Source organism: Myotis nattereri (assembly GCF_964212035.1).
Source record: "Myotis nattereri genome assembly, chromosome: 1".
Classification (NCBI taxonomy): domain Eukaryota; kingdom Metazoa; phylum Chordata; class Mammalia; order Chiroptera; family Vespertilionidae; genus Myotis; species Myotis nattereri.
This window is the reverse complement of record NC_138075.1, coordinates 209,320,184-209,340,283: the sequence shown is the minus strand read 5'-3', so window position 1 is coordinate 209,340,283 and position 20,100 is coordinate 209,320,184.

Below are 20,100 nucleotides of genomic sequence, written 5' to 3'. Positions count from 1 at the left end.
TATATACCCCAGGAAAAGATAATTTTACTTCTACATATAACAAAGAAGCTTGTTTTAAATGTTAATGATTATTTTTGCCCAAGAATATCTTAAATAATGGACTCTGGTACCGGGATACATTTTAGAGAAATGAACTTGCAAAATGCAGTTTGATTGTATGAACCCTCTCTGAGAGCTCAAAACAGTTTATCTCACAAAGCAAATTAAATCCCCCAAACAGCAAGAGGAAATAACACATTTAGCATTGATGCTACTGAAAATTTAAAAATGAAATATAATACTCAAAGAAATTGTTGCTCACCATTTTAAATAATTGTGGCTGTTCAAAACAGAGTACAAAATCAAGTTGAAACCCAGAGCCAATTGATCATGCATGACAAATTGACATTTTCTGTGATTCACAAAGAGAAATTCAAAATACTCTCTAAGAATAGTTTGTCCAATGCCTGGTGAATCTCTAGCTGTCAGACGCCTTAGAAATTGGCGGAGGGGCGGTCTGAGTCACCTGTTTAGTTGTGCTGAGTAATTCTTAATGGCATGGAAAAGCTAATGCCATTGACACGTGTCTACACACAACACTGGAAATACTACCTGCTCCCACTGCTTTCTTTGCTGTGGCCATTATCTGTGGGCCTATTTCTGAGCTCTAAGCACTGTGTGTGCAGAATAAGCATTGTTTATGGGCTGCCACTGAGAATGACACTAACTGAGAATGACAATGAGTGCAACCCAGGGTCTTCTGGGGGCTCTAGCAAATGGTGAGGACATCCACTGGGTGTCAGGAACAGGAAGTGCTAACGCACTCAGCAGGGGACTGGCTCTGCCTGCAAGCCTAGACTGGGTTTGGAAAAGACAGCAGGAGCAGTGGCCACCCATCTTCCCACTCCTGCTTGGGTGCAGGGTGTGAGCAGTGTTTAGGATGTGAATTATGGCTGACTTTTCACCAGGATGCCTCCCGGACCGATGCTGTGGCCGGAAGGCACTTCCTTAAGCTAAGAATGTATCTGTTCAGTGCTGACTACGACTTATGGAAGACATGGAAATTGTCTCTGTCAGGTGTGCCAGCAGGGAAAGCAATGGTAACGGGAAGTCAGCTTTCATTCCACAGTTCTTCATGTCTCTTTAATGCTGTCAGAGCAATTTCTAGAAGGCGGGTCACCTCCCGTCACAATTACACTTCCACCCTTTAATGACTTTTCACTGCCTGCAAGATCGCATTCAGGGTCTTTAGCATGACAGGCTGATCTAGTCCTCCGTGAAGTGGCCCTTGCCAACTTATTTTCCATTTCTTGTCTGACTCAGATTTCCTCAGATTAATATATCACCTTCTTGACATTTATAGTTTGTTAGGTGCCCTTCTATAGAAACTCAATTCTGGGCTCAGCCCTCTAAACTCAGCTAAAAAAATGATTTCCTTGGAATCTCTGATACTTGAAATCAGAGTTGCCTAGTCTCTCTTTTTTTAACCAACACTAGACTTAGAGAAAAACTAGTCACAACAATACCTACCACCACCACCACCACCACAGCAGCAACAATAATTACCATGTATCATCAGTTACTATGTACTTGGCAAGGTCATATACCAACTTCAGTCTCCACCATGGCACTGCACGATAGCCTGGTACAGAGAAGTTGAGCGACTTGCCCAAGAATAGGTAGGCAATGAGTGACAACCAGGATCCAAATCCAGGTCTGCCTATCTCAAATTTGAGACCACTTGTGAAAAAATTAAGAGCATTAAACCAAGTGCGTGTGCGTTCTTTTCAGCACAAGTACCTCTGTGACCGCATTGAATGCATACCCATGAAGCCATCCCTGGCAGGACACAATGGGAAGACCACTAAGTATTTACTCATTTAATTACTGGGTATGTTACTGGCTTTAGAACTGAGATACGCAAATGGATATGCTAATATCGAACTATTCTAGCATAGCCTGAATAAATTTCCCTGATGTATATTTTTAAGGTGGTACTGGATTTTACTTGCCAATGTTTTACTTATGATTTTACATCTATATTTCTAAGTGCTATTGTTATCAAAGTAGACATATGCTTCATTAAAAACATTCAAGAATTTATGTAACAAGAGTAGGCCTTCCCCTCTCTCCTCCCCCCACCCCTCCCGGCTGCCAGCACCAGCTTCCCTCTGGCACTCGGGACCCGGGCTTCCCTCGGGCCCTGGCTATGTCCAGAAGTTTATCCAGTCTAATCAGCATATTACACTTTTATTATTATAGATTATGATTTTGATGATCTAGTTTCTACAATGTGGTAAAACTTCCTCCAGGAAAGCATCCAGACATGGTGCTATTTTAAGTAGCGTTTCTTTAAAAACATTATTTCTTTTATAAAAATATATTGCTTTAATCATTCTATTTCTACGCTAATAAAATTTCATAAATTTTATTTTCATTAACTTTATTTCCCTCTCATCTAGGTTTTCAAATAAATTTGTTTGGATTTATACAGAGTAATCTATAGTGATTTTTCTGAAGTTTTTCTGTTTCAAAAGTTATTTCCCTTTATTATTTTTATTGATTTTAGAGAAAGAGTGAGAGGGAGAGATAGAAACATTGATGAGAGACTCATCAGCTACATGACCCCTACTGGGGATCTATCCCACAATCCCAGCACGTGTCCCAAACTGGAATTGAACTCATAAACTCTTGGTTCATGAGTCAACGCTCAACCACAGAGCCATATCGGCTGGGCCCCTTTATTATTTAAGTTTGTACTTTCTGCTTTTTGTTTGTTTTAGATTACCTAGTATTAGTCTATTTTGGTCTTTTGTTCCAGAGAATCAGTCTTTAATTTATTAATATAATTTTTTCCTGTTTTCTCTCTTACTAATCCTGCAATTTTTCTTAAATCCTTACATTTATTTTTTTTCTTACTGGCTTTTAAGTTTGAATTTATTTCATGCTTTATCTCCTTGATTATTTTCATTTTTTCAATATTTTACAATATTAATTTTATTTTCCCCCATAGTTGTATAACAGATTTCCCACCAGATAGAAGGGTTCTTTTTTATTATTATTAATTCTAGTGTCATTGTATTGTGATCAAATAATATTTTTGCATCATTTTTACTTTAAGGAACCTAAAGAGGTATTCTTTGATACTTAATATATAATTAATATTTGTGAAAACTAAATGAGTGCTTGAGAATAAAGTATATTCAGTGTTATAAGCATATAAAATTTCATGTTAACACATGCTAACATATGAATAAAGCCTACTTTATTAATTACATTATTTTAAAATTTATTGATTGATTTTTAGAGAAGGAGGGTGGAGGGTGGGAGAAGGAGGGAGACCAAGAGGGTGTTCCCATTTCCCACCCTTTGCCCACCTCCACCTAGCCCCAGCCCCCAGTTCCACCTGGCTCCCACCACAATGTTGCCTGTGTCTATGCATTATAAATATACACATGGTTTTGGGCTAATCCTTTCACCTTCTTCCGCACAGCCCTCCCTTCCTCCCTCCCCTCTGAGAGCTGTTAGTCTATTCCATGTATTCAGGCCTCTGTTTCTACTTTGTTCATCAGTGTATTTTGTTCATTAGATTCCACATATAAGTGAGATCATATGGTATTTGTCTTTCAACAAAGGAGGCAAGGGGATACAAGAGAATAAAAACAGTCTCCTCAATAAATGGTGCTGGGAAAATTGGACAGATACACACACAAAAATGAAGCTGGACCACCAACTTATACCATACACAAGAATAAACTCAAAATGACTAAAAGTCTTACATGTAAGTCATGAAACCATAAAAATCCTAGGAGGAAAACATAGGCAGTAAAATCTCAGACATCTCTTATAGCAATATTTTTGCAATATACCCCCTAGGGCAGTGGTTCTCAACCTGTGGGTCGCGACAGGTTGGGGGTCGAACAACCCTTTCACAGGGTCGCCTAAGACCATCGGAAAACACATATATAATTACATACTGTTTTTGTGATTAATCACTATGCTTTAATTATGTTCAATTTGTAACAATGAAATTGGAGGTCACCACAACATGAGGAACTGTATTAAAGGGTCGCAGCATTAGGAAGGTTTGAGAACCACTGCCCTAGGGCATTGGAAACAAAGAAAAAAAATAAACAAATGGGACTACATCAAACTAAGAACCTTTATACAGCAAAAGTAACCATCAACAAAAAGAAAAGGGAACCCATTGTATGGAAGAACATGTTCACTACTACATCTGATAATAGGTTAATTTCCAAAATCTGTAAAGATTGTATATAACTCACCACCAGAAAGACAAAACAATCCAATTGAAAAATAGGCAAACAACCTGAATAGACACTTCTCCAAAGAGGACTAACAAATGGCCAATAGACATATGAAAAAAAAATCAATGTCATTAATCATCAGAGAGGTGTAAATTTAAACCATAATGTGATATCACCTCACACCTGTCATCATGACTATCACCAACAAGTCTACAAACAGAAGTGCTGGCAAGGCTGTAGGGAACCCTCCTGCACTGCTGGTGGGAATGCAGACTGGTGCAGCCACTGTGACAAACAGTATGGAATTTCCTCAAGAAATTAAACATGGAACTGCTTTTTGACCCAGCGATCCCACTTCTGGAAATATATCCTACAAATCCCGAAACATGAATTCAAAAAAAGGCACCACTGTGTTCACTGCAGCATTATCTGCAATAGCCAAGATCTAGAAACAGCCCAGGTGCCCATCCATAGGTGAGTGGATAAACAAGCTGTGGTTCATCTACACAATGAAATACTCCAAGGCCATAAAAATAGAAAGAAATTTTACCTTTTGCAACAGCATGGATGGATGTGGAGATGATGCTAAGTGAAATAAGCCAGTCCGAGAAAGCTTTAAAACTCAATCCGCACAGTTTCTCCAACCTCGGAAGACAACCAGCTCGAAACTTGTGTGAAATCTTTTTCTTCAAATCCACAGGCCTTGAATAAATACCAAATCTCGATAAGTCTTTCCTAGAGCAGACCCTCGTCTTCTGCCTCAGGCCCCTGAGACTCTGAAAACTACCATCCTGTGTCAGGAGACAAAACAAAGGCCCTCCCTACCAGACCCTTTTAAGAGGAGCTCCTCCCTCAGCTGGTACATTAGAATCACCTGAGGCCTGCAGAAGTCCTGATGCCTGGGCCCCACTGTTTATCATTAAGTGAGAATCTCTGGAAAGCAATCCTCACCAGGAGAGTTCAACCCTGGAAGCTTGGGAGTGCCTCCCAGTTACTAAAGGCCCCACCTCTTTGGAACACAAAGACCTGGGAATGGACCAAGGAGGCCTCTGCACTCAGGTGCACTCATAGCAGAGTACACGGTGGCACATCTCAACGGGGCTGCTGGTTAGCATCGCCAAGGGTGCGCGTCACAAACACAAGTGCTGGGACCCAGCCCCAAATCATTAAGGCTGAATCACCTGGGTTGGCCTTTGAAATGCCTTCCAACTGAGTCCACTGTGGCATCAGGTGAGGAAGCTCTTTTATTGCTGAATTCACTTGTACAGTGGGGCCTTGACTTACGAGTTTAATTCGTTCCAAGACCGAGCTCGTTAAGGAGCTCATTAGCTCAAATTACTCTGTCAACTCAATGCAAAAAATCGGCGGAGAGACAGCTGGTATCTCAAAAAACTCGTTAGTCGGGACACTCGTAAGTCAAGGCTCCACTGTAGATGGTGTACATGAGATTGCAGAGCTTCTGGGCTGGTGGGAGAGCTCCACTTAACCTGAAGTTACATAGAACTGTACAAAGTGTTCATCAAGGTCAAGGGCAGAATAACAGGAAAACACCTCTGCGGGTGTTGCCCTGGGGGAAGGCCTCTATGCTCCGTGAGTACCTGAGAACTGGGCGAGGAGCCTACCCAGCGTGATGAAGGGCATTGGCGAGGAATGGAAGAGGAGCAATCGCATTCTAGACCTCCCACGGGCCTCAGATTGCCAGAAGCAGAGAGGAGCACACAGGCTTCTCACACCCCAGGACCCCTGACCCTCCTGAGCTCCAGCCGGGCAGACAGTGCCAGCTCCTGCAGGCCCCGGATTAGGCCCTATGGCTAAGAACACTCAAGAAGAAAAGTGGAGGAAAATAGGGCAGGAGCCTGTTTGTGGGACGATAGCTGGGTTATTTGTCTTTCATTTTCTTTCATAGCATTTTTACCGCCATGAAACTGTGTGCCCGGTAAACTTCTCTGTTCTTTTTTTAAAAATTTATTTTATTGATTTTTTACAGAGAGGAAGGGAGAGGGTTAGAAACATCGATGAGAGAGAAACATCGATCAGCTGCCTCCTGCACATCTCCTACTGGGGATGTGCCCGCAACCAAGGCACATGCCCCTGACCGGAGTGGAAGCCGGGACCCTTCAGTCCGCAGGTTGACGCTCTATCCACTGAGCCACACCAGTCAGGGCCTCCTCTGTTCTTTATAAACTAGTTTAATTCCTCACAGCAAGCCCCAAGGAAGAAGTTGTTACTTTTTATCCCAAGAGCCGGCCTTAGCATATTGTTTGTCGATTTCAAAGACCTAACCGGAGGACTGGCCATGGAAGACATGGGTTGATTAGGACTTCGGTGCCCACCGGTGACGGTGACGGCTGACAGGTGAAGTTTTCCCCCAAGTCCAAGTGGCCTGAGGACGGGCCACACCGGCGGCAGCCGACAGGTGAAATTTCACTGCCACCCAGACTCTCCCAGGGCCAGGTTACATAGAGGACAGAAAACCAAGCAAACGGGGAGGGTGCGAGCTCAGGCACAAGCTGTGTGAGAGCCAGAGGAAGTTGTTTCCAGTCCAGGCTCACATTCGAGAACAGTTTGTGTTTGGCCATTTCTGGCCAGGCTCCTGAGGTGGGTCCCACAGCCCGCTTACCGACGCCATTCATCATGTTCCCACAGCGTGGGAGGGGGAGTTGGCGCTTGGGAAGGGGCCATGTCCCCATTTACCATCCGTTATTCTATCACGTTACAGAGAAGGAAACTGAGGATCAGCAGAGTAACTACCCTGAACAGGATCCACAGCTGTAGTTTCAGAGCCGGGAATGGGAACCCAGCACTGCAGCTCCTTTCCATGACCTTGACAGCCGCTCTGAGCTGCCTCGTCACTGCTTGATGGCATAGCTCTCCGCAAATCCCTGACGTTAACGGGATTGTGTGTCTGCGTCCATATTTTTAGTTCTTGTGTTACTCCTCTCTAGAAATTCCATTTAGGTGTTTGTGTGTCTTCCTGTTACCTCCTCATGCTCTGCCTCCTCTACACGTTTGACCGCAGGAAGTCCATTTATCACGCTGTGTTGAAGTCCTCCTGTACCAATTCCGCCGTCTGTCATGTCTGGGTCTGTTGATCCATTTCCCTGCGAATGGTGGATGACAGTTCTCTGTTTCACTGCACACCTGGTCATTCTAGGTAGGAGAGCAACATCTTGCATTTTACATGGTTGGGTGTTGGGTATTTTGTGTTCCTTTAAATAATGTTGGGCTTGGTTCTGTGATGCCCGTAAGTTACTTGGAATCATATTGATGCTTTAGACCAGTGATGGCGAACCTATGACATGCGTGTCAGAGGTGACACGCGAACTCATTTTTTTGGTTGATTTTTCTTTGTTAAATGGCATTTAAAGATATAAAACAAATATCAAAATATAAGTCTTTGTTTTACTATGGTTGCAAATATCAAAAAATTTCTATATGTGACATGGCACCAGAGTTAAGTTAGGGTTTTTCAAAATGCTGACACGCGAGCTCAAAAGGTTCGCCATCACTGCTTTAGACTCTATATGGTTTGATTGGAATCTCTGACAGTTGGGACTGGAAGGGGATTCAGTCTGTGCATGACTCGGCCCCACTGCCGAGGCAGGGCCCTTCTGAGCACTCTGAGTCCCTTCATAAGAGGTCTTTACAGTCTGGCCACTGGGGACACACTTCTTGCCTGCAGCGACCCCAGGGAGCTAGTATTTTTATTCTGAGTGTCTATCAGAGTCAAGGTATTTTCATCTGCATGATAGTGATTTTTTAAAAATTTACGTTTATTGTTGAGAGTATTACAACTGTCCCCTTTTGATCCCCATCGACTCCCTCCATGGAGGCCTTCACCAACTCTTGTCTGTGTCCATGGCTTATGCATATATACATGAGTTCTTTGGCTGATCTCTCCTCACCCACCGCCCCACCCCCACCTTCCCTCTGAGACTTATTAGTTTGTTCCATGCTTCTGTGTCTCTGGATCTATTGTTTTCATCAGTTTATATTGTTCATTAGATTTCACATATGAATGAGATCATGTGATACTTGTCTTTCTCTGTAATTTTAAAGTCAAATTTTACCTAAAATAATTTCTTCTCATTTTATAAGTTCTTCTTATGTTTCCCTTGTATGGATGTTATCTGACACTTTTTGTTCTTTTGAAAATATTCAGTTTTTTAAAAGACTCAGAGGGCATTTTGTTTTGTTTTGATTATATACTGAGCATAAAATAAAGCAACATTGTCTTAAAGAGTAGACATTGTTTTGAAGGTATTGACCAAAACTTTCACCTTGACCAAACTTCATTTTTTCCAGTTTTGTTGAGATATAATTGACACATAACATTGTATAATTAAGGTATACATATGTTGATTTCATATGCTTATGTATTGCAAAATTATTAAAATTATTACCATCATAGTGTTAGCTAACACCTCCATCACATCAAATAATTTATTTTTTTGTGTTCAGAACATTAAGGTCTATTCTCTTAGCAACTTTCAAATATATAATACTAGAGGCCTGGTGCATGAAATTCGTGCACAGGTAGGGTCCCTAGGCCTGGCCGGCAATCAGGGCTGATCAGGTTCCCCGCCTCCCCGCGTCCCCACCTCCTCCTTCCCTTGCTCCCTCGGTGCCGCACTGCAGCTGCTGGTCGCCCACCATGTTCTGCGCCACCCCCTGATGGTCAGCACACATAGCAAGCGATCAAACTCCTGTCTCCTGGTCAGACTCCCAAGGGGACACTTTGCATATTAGCCTTTTATATATATAGTATTATTAACTATAATCACCATGATATACATTAGGTCTCCAGAATTTATTTGTCTTGTAACTAGAAGGTTGTACCATATATTTCTTTGAATATATACCCAGATGTAAGATGCTGAATCATATGATAGTTTGATTTTTTGAGGAATTTCCATACTGTTTTCCTTAGTGGTTGTATCAATTTACATTTCCACCTGGGGTTTCCACCTTTTCTTTATATCCATACCAGGACTTGTTATCTCATCTTTTCAATGACACAGTTCTATCAGATATGAGATGATATCTCACCATGGATTTGATTTGAATTTCCCTGATGTGTAGTGATGTTGCAACTTTTAATGTATCCTTTGGGCATTTGTATGTCTTCTTTGAAAAAAAACCTGAGTTACTCTGTCCATTTTTTAATTGGATTGTTTAATTTTTTCCTATTGAGTTGTATTGTGAGTTCTTTATATATTTTGGGTATTAACCCCTTATCAGATATATGATTTGTAAATATTTTCTCCCATTCTGTAGATCACCTTTTCATTTTGTTGATGTTTTTCTTTGCTGTGCAGAAGTTTTTAGTTTGATTCAATTCCACATATTGATTTTTGCTTTTGGTGTCATATCCAAAAATCATTGCTAGGGCTAATGTCAAGGAGCATTTTCCCTATGTCTTCTAAGAGTTTTATGGTTTTGATTCTCATTTTAATGACTGTATTTCATTTTGAGTGAATTTTGAGGTCGGTTTCATTCTCCTGTATGTGGCTATCTACTCTTAGCAACAACATTTATTAAACAGACTTTCCTTTCTCATTAAGTTTTCCTGGCTCCCTGGTGAATAATTAGCTGACCATCATGCAAGGCTTTACTTCTGGGCTCTCGATTCTATTCCATTAGGTTATGTATTTATTTTTATACAGATACCATATTATTTTGTTGATTACTATAGCTTTGTAGTACAGTTTGAGATCAGAAATTATGATGCCTCTAGCTTTGTTCTTCTTTATCAAGGTTAGTTTGGCTACTTGGGGTCTTATGTGGGTCCAAATAAATTTTAGAATTGTTTTTGTATTTCTGGGAAAAATACCATTGAAAATTGGTAGTAATTGCATTGAGTCTATAGATTCCTTTGGTTAACAGTTTAAAATTTTCCAATCCATGAACATGGGATATCTCTCTCTTTGTCTCATAGACAAAATGTGGAGCCCTCTTCTCAACTAAGCCTTGTTCTTGGTCTGGCTTTAGTAAGAATCTTGCTGAGTCAATTTTATGAGAATTGCCCACTCCTTCTTTTTTTCTTAATCCTCACCAATGAGGATTAAATTAATGTTTATTGATTTTAGAGAGAGAGGAAGGGACAGAAAGAGAAACATTACTCTTGCCTGAATTCACTCAAGGACTTTCAAGTTCTCTTTGCGCTCTGCAGTCTGGCCCATTATTCTGGGTGTGGTCTGGAAAATGAATGTAGATTAGGAATATCTTCTCACTTTGAAATAGGTTCTCTACCTCTGTCAGTGTGCTGGAGTTATGATGTCATCGGAGAAGCCTTCCCAGTTGGCACTGACCGTATTCATTCCACTGTTGTCACTCCTTGGCTTTTCCTGCTCAGAGACTTTGGCAGCAGTAGGAACTCACATATACATACTTCAGGGATATGATCACACTAAGTTTGAAAGAGAGGATTAGACAGGCATGCACTCCAGGTGGTGTTCTCTCCCTGAATGAAAAAAGCCTCTTGCAAAATAAATTATAATCATACAATTGACTGATGAACATAGATCAGAGTAAGGAGAATTAGTTCAGTATTTCAATATTTAACTTTATCCGGGATAATCAAATACATCCTTCATCAGAATAGAGAGATGACCTGCTACCCCAACCAAGCATGGTGAATATTTTATTAATGTGCTGTCTTCCCAGAACAGGATTATGGGGAGAGATTACTATCATTGATTGCCTAATGGTCTTGCTTTTCTATGTTTTATGCTAATTAATCTATGTTTCTAATAAATAATTCTTTTCAGACTCATTAATGTCCTCTCTCATCTTTCTCTGCACAAGGGGCCAACTTGTCTCTTCCAGGTGACTTTGAATCTCTCTTATAATTTAGTGTGGATTTTATAATTTAATTCTTAGAGAACAATCTCATTTCTCAGTTTTCCAAATTCTGAGAAACTATCACTCACATGAATTTATATGGCGAAGTAAATAGTCTTACAAAAATCTGACTGTGGGGCTACACACATATGCAAGGTCTTTTTTGCCTTCTCCTTTGTGCCATTTAATGGGTGCGCTAGTGACTTCTGGACAATTTGACCATGGGAGTTGTGATTAGCATTAGGCCTTGGGATATCAATCTTCCTGGCATATTTTATTTTATTTATTTTTTAAAAATATGTTTATTTAAATTGATTTCAGAATAGAAGGGATAGGAGGAAGGGAGAGTGGGAGGGAGGAAGAGAGGGAGGGAGAGAGAGAGAGAGAGAGAGAGAGAGAGAGAGAGAGAGAGAGAGAGAGAGAGAAACATCAATGATGAGAGAAAATCATTGATCAGCTGCCTCCTGCACACCCTCTACTGGAAATAGAGCCTGTAACTCTAGATTGTCCCCTGATGGGGAATTGAATCATGACTGCCTGGTTCATGGGACAATGCTTAAACACTGAGCCACGCCAGCTGGGCCTTCCTGGCATATTGAGAGGCCAGTGATATCTCTGATTGGACCCTCCCTGCCCATACAGCTGTATAGTGAGGGCAGGAGGTCTCATCTGCCCAACCTCCCATTGGCTTCCCATCTTGCAAAGGCATAGCCAATTATAGTTAAGGCACTTGGCTCCTACAAAAGACTATGAAAGATCAGGGAATAATGGAGTTCAGGAAAGCAGTTTAAACACCTTATGTTTTCCATAAATATTCAAAAATAAATTATTTTGAATATTTTTTCTTGGTGTAAGATAACATTTATATTTCTGAGGTTCTTTCAGAATCTCAGAAGACCCTGACAATATGTCTAGACCATACATATTGGCTAACTTGCTTCAACTGACTCAGGCAACAGTTATCCATACTTTAATATCTCTGTGTAATTTCTCAACTGAGCTATATAAGTAGACACAGGAGGAATAATCTTTTTTTATACAGCCACTTTGAAGATATGAATACAAATCGGAGAGGAAGGTGATGATGAGAAGCAATGCCATAAGGAAGATGCGTATCTTTCTAAAAGCTAATTGTAATGATAATTACTTTCTGCTTTAGAAGCACATGGATGATGTTGGCTCTTACAATGGAATTTGTTCAAAGAAATAAAATAGATTGGGCTATTCAACAGTGACTGAATTGCTCATTGTGTTCAGAATGGAAAGCAATCTTGTAAAATGTCATCTTTTGCATTTATTTTAATTTTCTGAGAACATTTATGCCAACTAAATGTAAAATTTCCCCAATATCACTCCTACCTCATTAAGGGGGGGGGGGAACAATATGGCTAAATGCCTTTGACAACCAGTGTCATATTATTTAAATAATTATCACTGTCTTTTTCAGCATAGATACAGACAAAGGAAAATCAGATGAAGGAGTAAAAGGGATGGGCTCAAGATATTTGTTAAGGACAGAACGATAAAAGGAAGAAGTTCAGTGAGGAATTCTCCCTCTGCTACAAACAGCAAAGCTCTGCCCCTCTCTGGAAGCATCATGAGCCTTCCATCCCTTCTCCATCCACCCCCTCCAACACACACCCAGAAAAGGGACTAAAACAATGGCAAATAATAAACTACTTCCTGCCCTAGGAAGGGGTGTGCAGGAGGCAGCTGATCAATAATACTCATTGATGTTTCTCTCCCTCTCCCTCTCCTTTCCTCTCTGAAATCAATAAAAATATATTTTAAAAAAGAATAAACTATTTTCCATTCTGGAGTTACCAACCCCTCACTGTTAGTATAAATCTGCACATCTCTTCCGGATTTTGAACAGCTGCTTCTAGTCACCTGGTTAAAAAGTCTGCTTCCTAGTTTCCTCAGACCTCTCCTGAATGCTGGGCTGCTGCCTGTGTGATTGGATTGTTTCTGCTTACGCCTTCCTTGCCGACATGGGTCTCTGCAGGTTGACCTCCTTGGGTCTGTGCCACACTGGCCTGTACAACCTTGTCTACATCTGCTTATGCACCTTGATGGGCTTTAACTTTTGGAAGTAATCTCTGGCCTGAATGCTGAGCCTGAAAACCCTATTCCTATTTCCAGGCTGGCATCATACCCATACTATTTTTTCAATTGAGTTATAATTGACATAACATAGTATTAGTTTCAGGAAAACAACATAATGATTCAATATTGCAGAATGATCACAAGTCCAGTTTAAATTATCACCATACATAGTTACTGACATACCTCCTTTCCCTGTGCATTGCTTTATTGTGCTTCACAGATGTTGCATTATTTTTTACAAATTGAAGGCAGGACCTCCCCCCACCCCACCCCCCCAGCAGCAGCAGCAGCAGCAGCAAAAATATTACTATTTGTTTTATTGAGATACTACTTTTACTGTGGATGTCTGAAACAAAACATAATATCTCCAATGTATGCCTTTACAAATATTTTTCTTATGATGAGAATTTTCAAGATCACTCTCCTAGCTACTTCTAAATATGAAATACAATAGTATTAAGTATAGCCACCATGCTGTACATAACATGCCCATGGCTTATCCCATGACTGGAAATTTGTACCTTTGGCCCCCTTCACCTATACAACCCACTCCCTAGCCTCCTGCCTCAGGCAACCACCATATACCTATGTGTCTATGAGCTTGGATATATCATACTAGGAAAGCATCCATTTCCAAAATAGGAGTTAGGTTCTTTGGCCAGGTCTTGCCTCTCCCCTTTTCTCTACTGCTATCACAGTCTAATCCCTGCTTTGACTCACACATTCCTTGTTAGATAAATGACACATTTTTATTCACATCATAATTAAGGCCAGACAAATCTACCTTTAAAATATATATCTAATCACATATTTTCCACCTCAACTCCTATCAGGCTAATCTAAGTCTGCAACATTTTTCCTAAATTATCATAATATTCTTTTATTTAACTCTTGTCCCTATCCAATTCATTCTCCATCTGGTAGCTTCAATATGTTTGGAAATGGGTTGCTCTAAATCAGTGATGGCAAACCTTTTGAGCTCGGCGTGTCAGCATTTTGAAAAACCCTAACTGAACTCTGGTGCCGTGTCACATATAGAAATTTTTTGATATTTGCAACCATAGTAAAACAAAGACTTATATTTTTGATATTTATTTTATATATTTAAATGCCATTTAACAAAGAAAAATCAACCAAAAAAATGAGTTCGCGTGTCACCTCTGACATGCATGTCATAGGTTCACCATCACTGCTCTAAACCTTTCTTAAGTGAACTAGAGAAAAAACTGAAAAGATTTAATTGTGTGTCAGGACCCTGCATGATCTAGCCACTGCCTACCTGTTCCTCAGCTTGATCCTCCCATCATTGCTTACTAAACTTCAGACACATTGATCTTTTGGATTATCTATTGCAATGATTTTCCTTTCAAGATGCATTGATCTTTGGGGTGTGCCAGCTAATATATTGCTATGTGAAAAAAAAAAAAACACTAGAGCCCTAGAATCACATTTTTATCTCATCTTTTATTAATGCCTATTTTTGTTGAAGCATAATACATGTTTTATAATGTAAATAATAAATGCATGTAGGAAATAAACTAGAGAGGGAGAACAGTTAACTAGCTATTGGCACTGCACGTTCACAAGGTTTTTACTGCTAGAAGTGTGAAATAAAAAAATTGAAGAGTACTACTGTAATGATGAAACTGTTTATCACCTCTGAGATTCAAATGTGTTACTGGAACAATGGCCACAGGCATCTAAGGAGAGGCTGTGCCTGTGTCCCTGATTAGGCCTTTTCCTTAGCAGTAAAATTGCTACGGACTTCCTGCAATTATTTCAAGTATGCATGTCCCATTTCAGGATTTATGCATTCAGCTATTTAGAAATACTTTAAGGATTAAATCTTACTATTTCTTTTTTTTTAAATATATTTTATTGATATTTTACAGAGAGGAAGGGAAAGGGATAGAGAGTTAGAAACATCGATCATCTGCCTCCTGCACGTCCCCCACTGGGGATGTACCCGCAGCCAAGGCACATGCCCTTGACCGGAATCGAACCTGGGACCCTTGAGTCTGCAGGCCGACGCTCTATCCACTGAGCCAAATCGGTTAGGGCTAAATCTTACTATTTCAAAGCTTTGCCTTGGCCTCACAGACTGGTATTCGGCTGTAATTGAAATGACGAGGTAGGATGTATGAAACTAATGCATAACCTAGGACCGTGGTCGGCAAACTGCAGCTCGCGAGCCACATGCGGCTTTTTGGCCCCTTGAGTGTGGCTTTTCCACAAAATACCACGTGCGGGTGTGTACGTACAGTGTGATTGAAACTTCGTGGCCCATGCGCAGAAGTCAGTTTTCGGCCTGGGGGAGTCTATTTTGAAGAAGTAATGTTGATATTTGGCTCTGTTGACTAATGAGTTTGCTGACCCCAGAGTCCTAGGATATGCTAGGAGCTCAAGAAATGCCCATTAAAGAAAGTTTTAAAGAAAAGGAACACTTTTCAGTGTAGAGAGATTTACAAGAAGCCACTGGATGTGGAATATAATGCTTGCTATTTCATTTGAGTTGACACAGATATATACATAAATATCTTACCTTATTACAGTATAGGGTTTATCTTTGAAATTTTCTTCAGTTACATTGCTCTTCTTAGATATAACATCCATATTAAAAACAAAATTAGTGAAGAGGAGCTAGTAGCATTTTGGGATTGTATCTGAAACTGTAAGTTATTCAATTGTTAATTCAATTATTCATTTACTTATTAACCTGATTTATTTAGGGTGTACTTCATGGAAGCTGCAGAGCAGATGACCTGAGACTTGTTTCCATGCCGAGAAAGGAACCTCTTACACTTGGTTCTGGAGATGGACAAGGCATTGGCATAATTCAGAAGTCCCTGCCTGGGTTCCCGTAGGCTTTATCACAGGATATCTGAAGCCAGACTCTAGGTAGTGTGCTTGCATCAGAAAGTCACAATCATATCACTTGAAACTCACATCTGGTAAAGTTTGTCAGAAATGTTGACTTTAAGGTTTAGCCAGTTAGTATAAAATTAGTGTAAAGGAAAGTTTGCACTAGTTGTTTGGAATTCTCTCATAAAATGTGGGCATTCCCGGCAGAAACACATTAGCTGAGAACAACACGATCCGCCGCCCAAGCTTGTCTCTGAGTGGGATGGAATGGATTTCCAATCCCGGAACTCTCTCTTCATTCTAACCAAGGATGGTGCCCAGGGCAGTTACCCTTCAGCAGGTGTTTCAAATAAACTTTGATTTCATGAAAGACTTCATTGGAAATCTGTTTTCTCCCCTCTACTTTTCTTCAGCGGATCACAACAAAGTAGTTCTTTATGAATTTCATTATTGATGTAACATCTAGGAAATACCATAAATTAGGACATAGTTGAAATATGGGGATTTTTATCTATTTAAATATTATGCCTCCCCCAATTCACTTGTTTGTTTAAATCTTCTGACATTTATTAATTAAATGCATTTACGTTCGTTTTTTCATGTGATACTCCACCTCTGTACTATAGAAAGAACAAATCTTTGCTCAATTCTTTTTTAAATGTCTTTCACTCAAAAAAGACTTCTAAACATTTGTCATTTAGGCTGGTAAGATTTTGTAAAGTAGAATCAGTATCAAATTACTTTAAAGTTCCCTTTGAAACATTGCAGAGATTTGTCTTCATTTTCTCCATGTTTGGAAAATCTTGCTCTCATGAAGGCTCCATGGTATTACCATCACAGTCCATGTAATTCCTTTAGTGGAACAAAAGTGAATAGAAGAACAACAGAATGATTGAGGAAGGAACTCACTTTCACTGTTCAGGAGTATGACTAGCAGAATGCCACGTTTTGAATAAATCATCTATCATTCTTTTCCTTGAAACAGTCCTTCGAGTTACATATGCTTTGCTCATGCCTTGTACATTGTAGATGCTCAATATATCACTTTCACCAGTAAAATGCATCAGTATGATTATTGAAACGTGTAGGCTCTAACTTCCTAAAGGGTTTTAATCCTCCAGAACATCACAGCAGCAAATGGAATACTCATCTGCAATAGGTTTAATATTTACTGATTTATGTCTCCAAATTCTCTTTGTCTGGACCAGAGAGGAGGAGCCTGGGAAATATTTTATGACTACAAATCATTGGGATTTGATAATAACTTATTGCTCAATTATTCTAAAAATGGGACACATTAGCAACATTATTGGAGTGTCAGACTTTTTTTCTTTTTACTATTATTAGTAAGTAGAAACATTTTTGCTACACAGGATGTATGTTTCTAGTACTCCTTCCTAAAGGCAATTAAATTATAATCTAATTATTTGGGAAGTACAGTAGGGAATTTATAAAAATATACCTCTCACAAACCATGATTGAAAATGAATCTTAATCAGAGTTGAGGGAGACCAGAACTGGACTTCTGCTATAAAATTATGTTTATATAGAAAAAATGAAAGAGTCTGTCCCAATTTGACATTTAAGTACCAGTAACAAAGGGATAAAAAAAAGCAAATAAAAAAGGTGAAAAGGCAAAATAAACTAATGAATATACAAAATAACACTAAACAGAAACTATTACATTACCACAAACTATCAGATAAACATCAAGATTTGGAAATAATTTGAACTAAGTGTAGGGGGTGACTGCTCATATCTATGCAGTCATCAAAGAAATATTTATTACGCACTTCTTTCTGAGGCATAAGAAAAAATTCCCTAAGGGCCTGAGGGCTACTTCTAGGGCATTTTATAATGATTGATTACATCTGAGACCAGGAATTTGTTTTGCAGTAACAATTTAAAATGTGTATTACCAGGAATTTATTACTCAAGTTTAATGACTTTGATGAGCAGATTATCTTTTAAAATATGCAGTAACGTCTGGTGTTGTCATTTGAACAGTCCACTGATAGAAATGATTTAAATTTTTCTAGTATTTGAATTATATTGGTTGTATAAGGGAGCACGTTTAAAATATTTTAAAAAGTGATTGAATACCTCTATAGATGTGTGTCCATTTGTCACTATGTTAGGTTCAGTTATTTCACTAAAGAAGCCTCAATCCTGGTAATTTTGTAATACAATTATAAAATTTTAGATGAGGTCTGACTTATCCGGAATGAGTGTGTAGCATTGTTTGCCTATGTGCACACACCATTCTTCTTGAGATAAAGTAAAATAAAAGATCATTGTCTTAGAAAATCATATTAATAAAACCATCACATTTCTAGAAATTTAATCTAGCATGTAAAATGTATAATTTTTAATTTGTTCTTAAATATTAGATGTCTAGTAGTTTCCTTATTCAACTGGGTAACTATACAGTTGTAAGATTACTGACTAGATGATTCTACTGGTTGCTTGTGTAAAGCAATTTTATAATTTTATTTCATGGAGAGACAAGAATTGGTGGATAGCCCTGGCTAGTGTGGCTCAATTGGCATATTGTCCTGTGCACCAAAAGGTCACCTGTTCAACTCCTGGTCAGAACACATGCCCAGGTTATGGGTTCAATTGATTGAGGTTTTTCTCATATCTTTGTTTCTATTTCTTTCTCCCTCTCCCTTCTGCTATCTCTAAAACAACAACAACAACAAAAACAACAAACAATGAATACATATTTTAAAAAAGAATTGATGTATATTTAGAATAATCCTATATAATAAAGGCTAATATGCAAATTGACTGAACAGAGGAACGACAGGTCACTATGACATGCACTGACCACCAGGGGCAGACGCTCAATGCAGGAGCTGCCCCCTGGTGGTCAGTGTGCTCCCACAGGAGAGCACCGCTCAGCCAGAAGCCCTGAGCCAGGCTCACGGCTGGCGAGTGCAGCAGCCATGGCGGGAGCCTCTCACGGCAGTGCTAAGGAGCCGACTGACAGCTCCTGGACTGTAAGAGGGCGCAGGCCAGGCTGAGGGACCCTGAGTGCACAAATCTCGTGCACCAGGCCTCTAGTATATACATGAAAACACAAGCCAGACCAATTCCTTGGAAGCAAAGATTAGTAAGTTCATTTGCCAAGGAAGAAATATATCTCACAAAAGGATTAAGGATTCCTGTTCCTATGAGATAATTGAGCAGTTGGGCAGAACATGATGAAAAAATATTAGGTTTAATTCAAATATACTCGATCCAGGCACACTTGCAGAGTTTTATCTATGTTGTAGTCAGCACTTTTAAAAACAACAGCCCTGGGTACACCCCAAAGGGAGCTATGGGGAACCTATAAGTGGATCCAACATTTAGCATCAAGTCCAGATGCGCTGTTCAAGCAAGTGTTGCCTTATGTTGCTGGGACTTGGTAAATAAAAGGAATTCAGCAGAAATGAGATGGAAGTTCCTGATTTTGGGGATGGCTGATAGCTCTGTATTGCACCAAGGCTTCTCCATCTCTGAAATGGAAATGTTTGCCTTTCTGGAGTGGGGCATCACCTGTATTTACTCTCTAAAGGCACTGACAGCACTTCAGTGTCCAGGAAGGAGAGAGCATCAACCACCAAGGTGATTGCTTAGTTCTATGTGCGAATGGTCTCAACAGTTGTTAGGTGGCAAAGCTTTTCCTCAAAAGAGTTAACCAGCTTCATTATTCTCTTTGTTCAGGTGGGTCCCAAGTGAGATCTTGCACAACCGTTAGAAAGTGTGTTTAAGGCATTTTCTTGTTAGTGGACAAGTTAACAGTGCAATGGCTTTCTTTATCATTGTAATAATCTCTTATCCTTGCTCATGAGTTGGACCAAGTAGGTTCTATTTGTGAGAACCAGCACCGAAAGGAAAAATTTTAGCCGGCAGAGGACTTACAGACTGATGGCAATGTAGTCAACCATGTAACAGTTCCAGGAAATATGGTGTATTGAGCTCTTACCTGTTCAGATGGCATCTTCTTACCGGGTGAGCTGGATCCTGGTCTTTGAAATTTAAATTGCAATTTTCA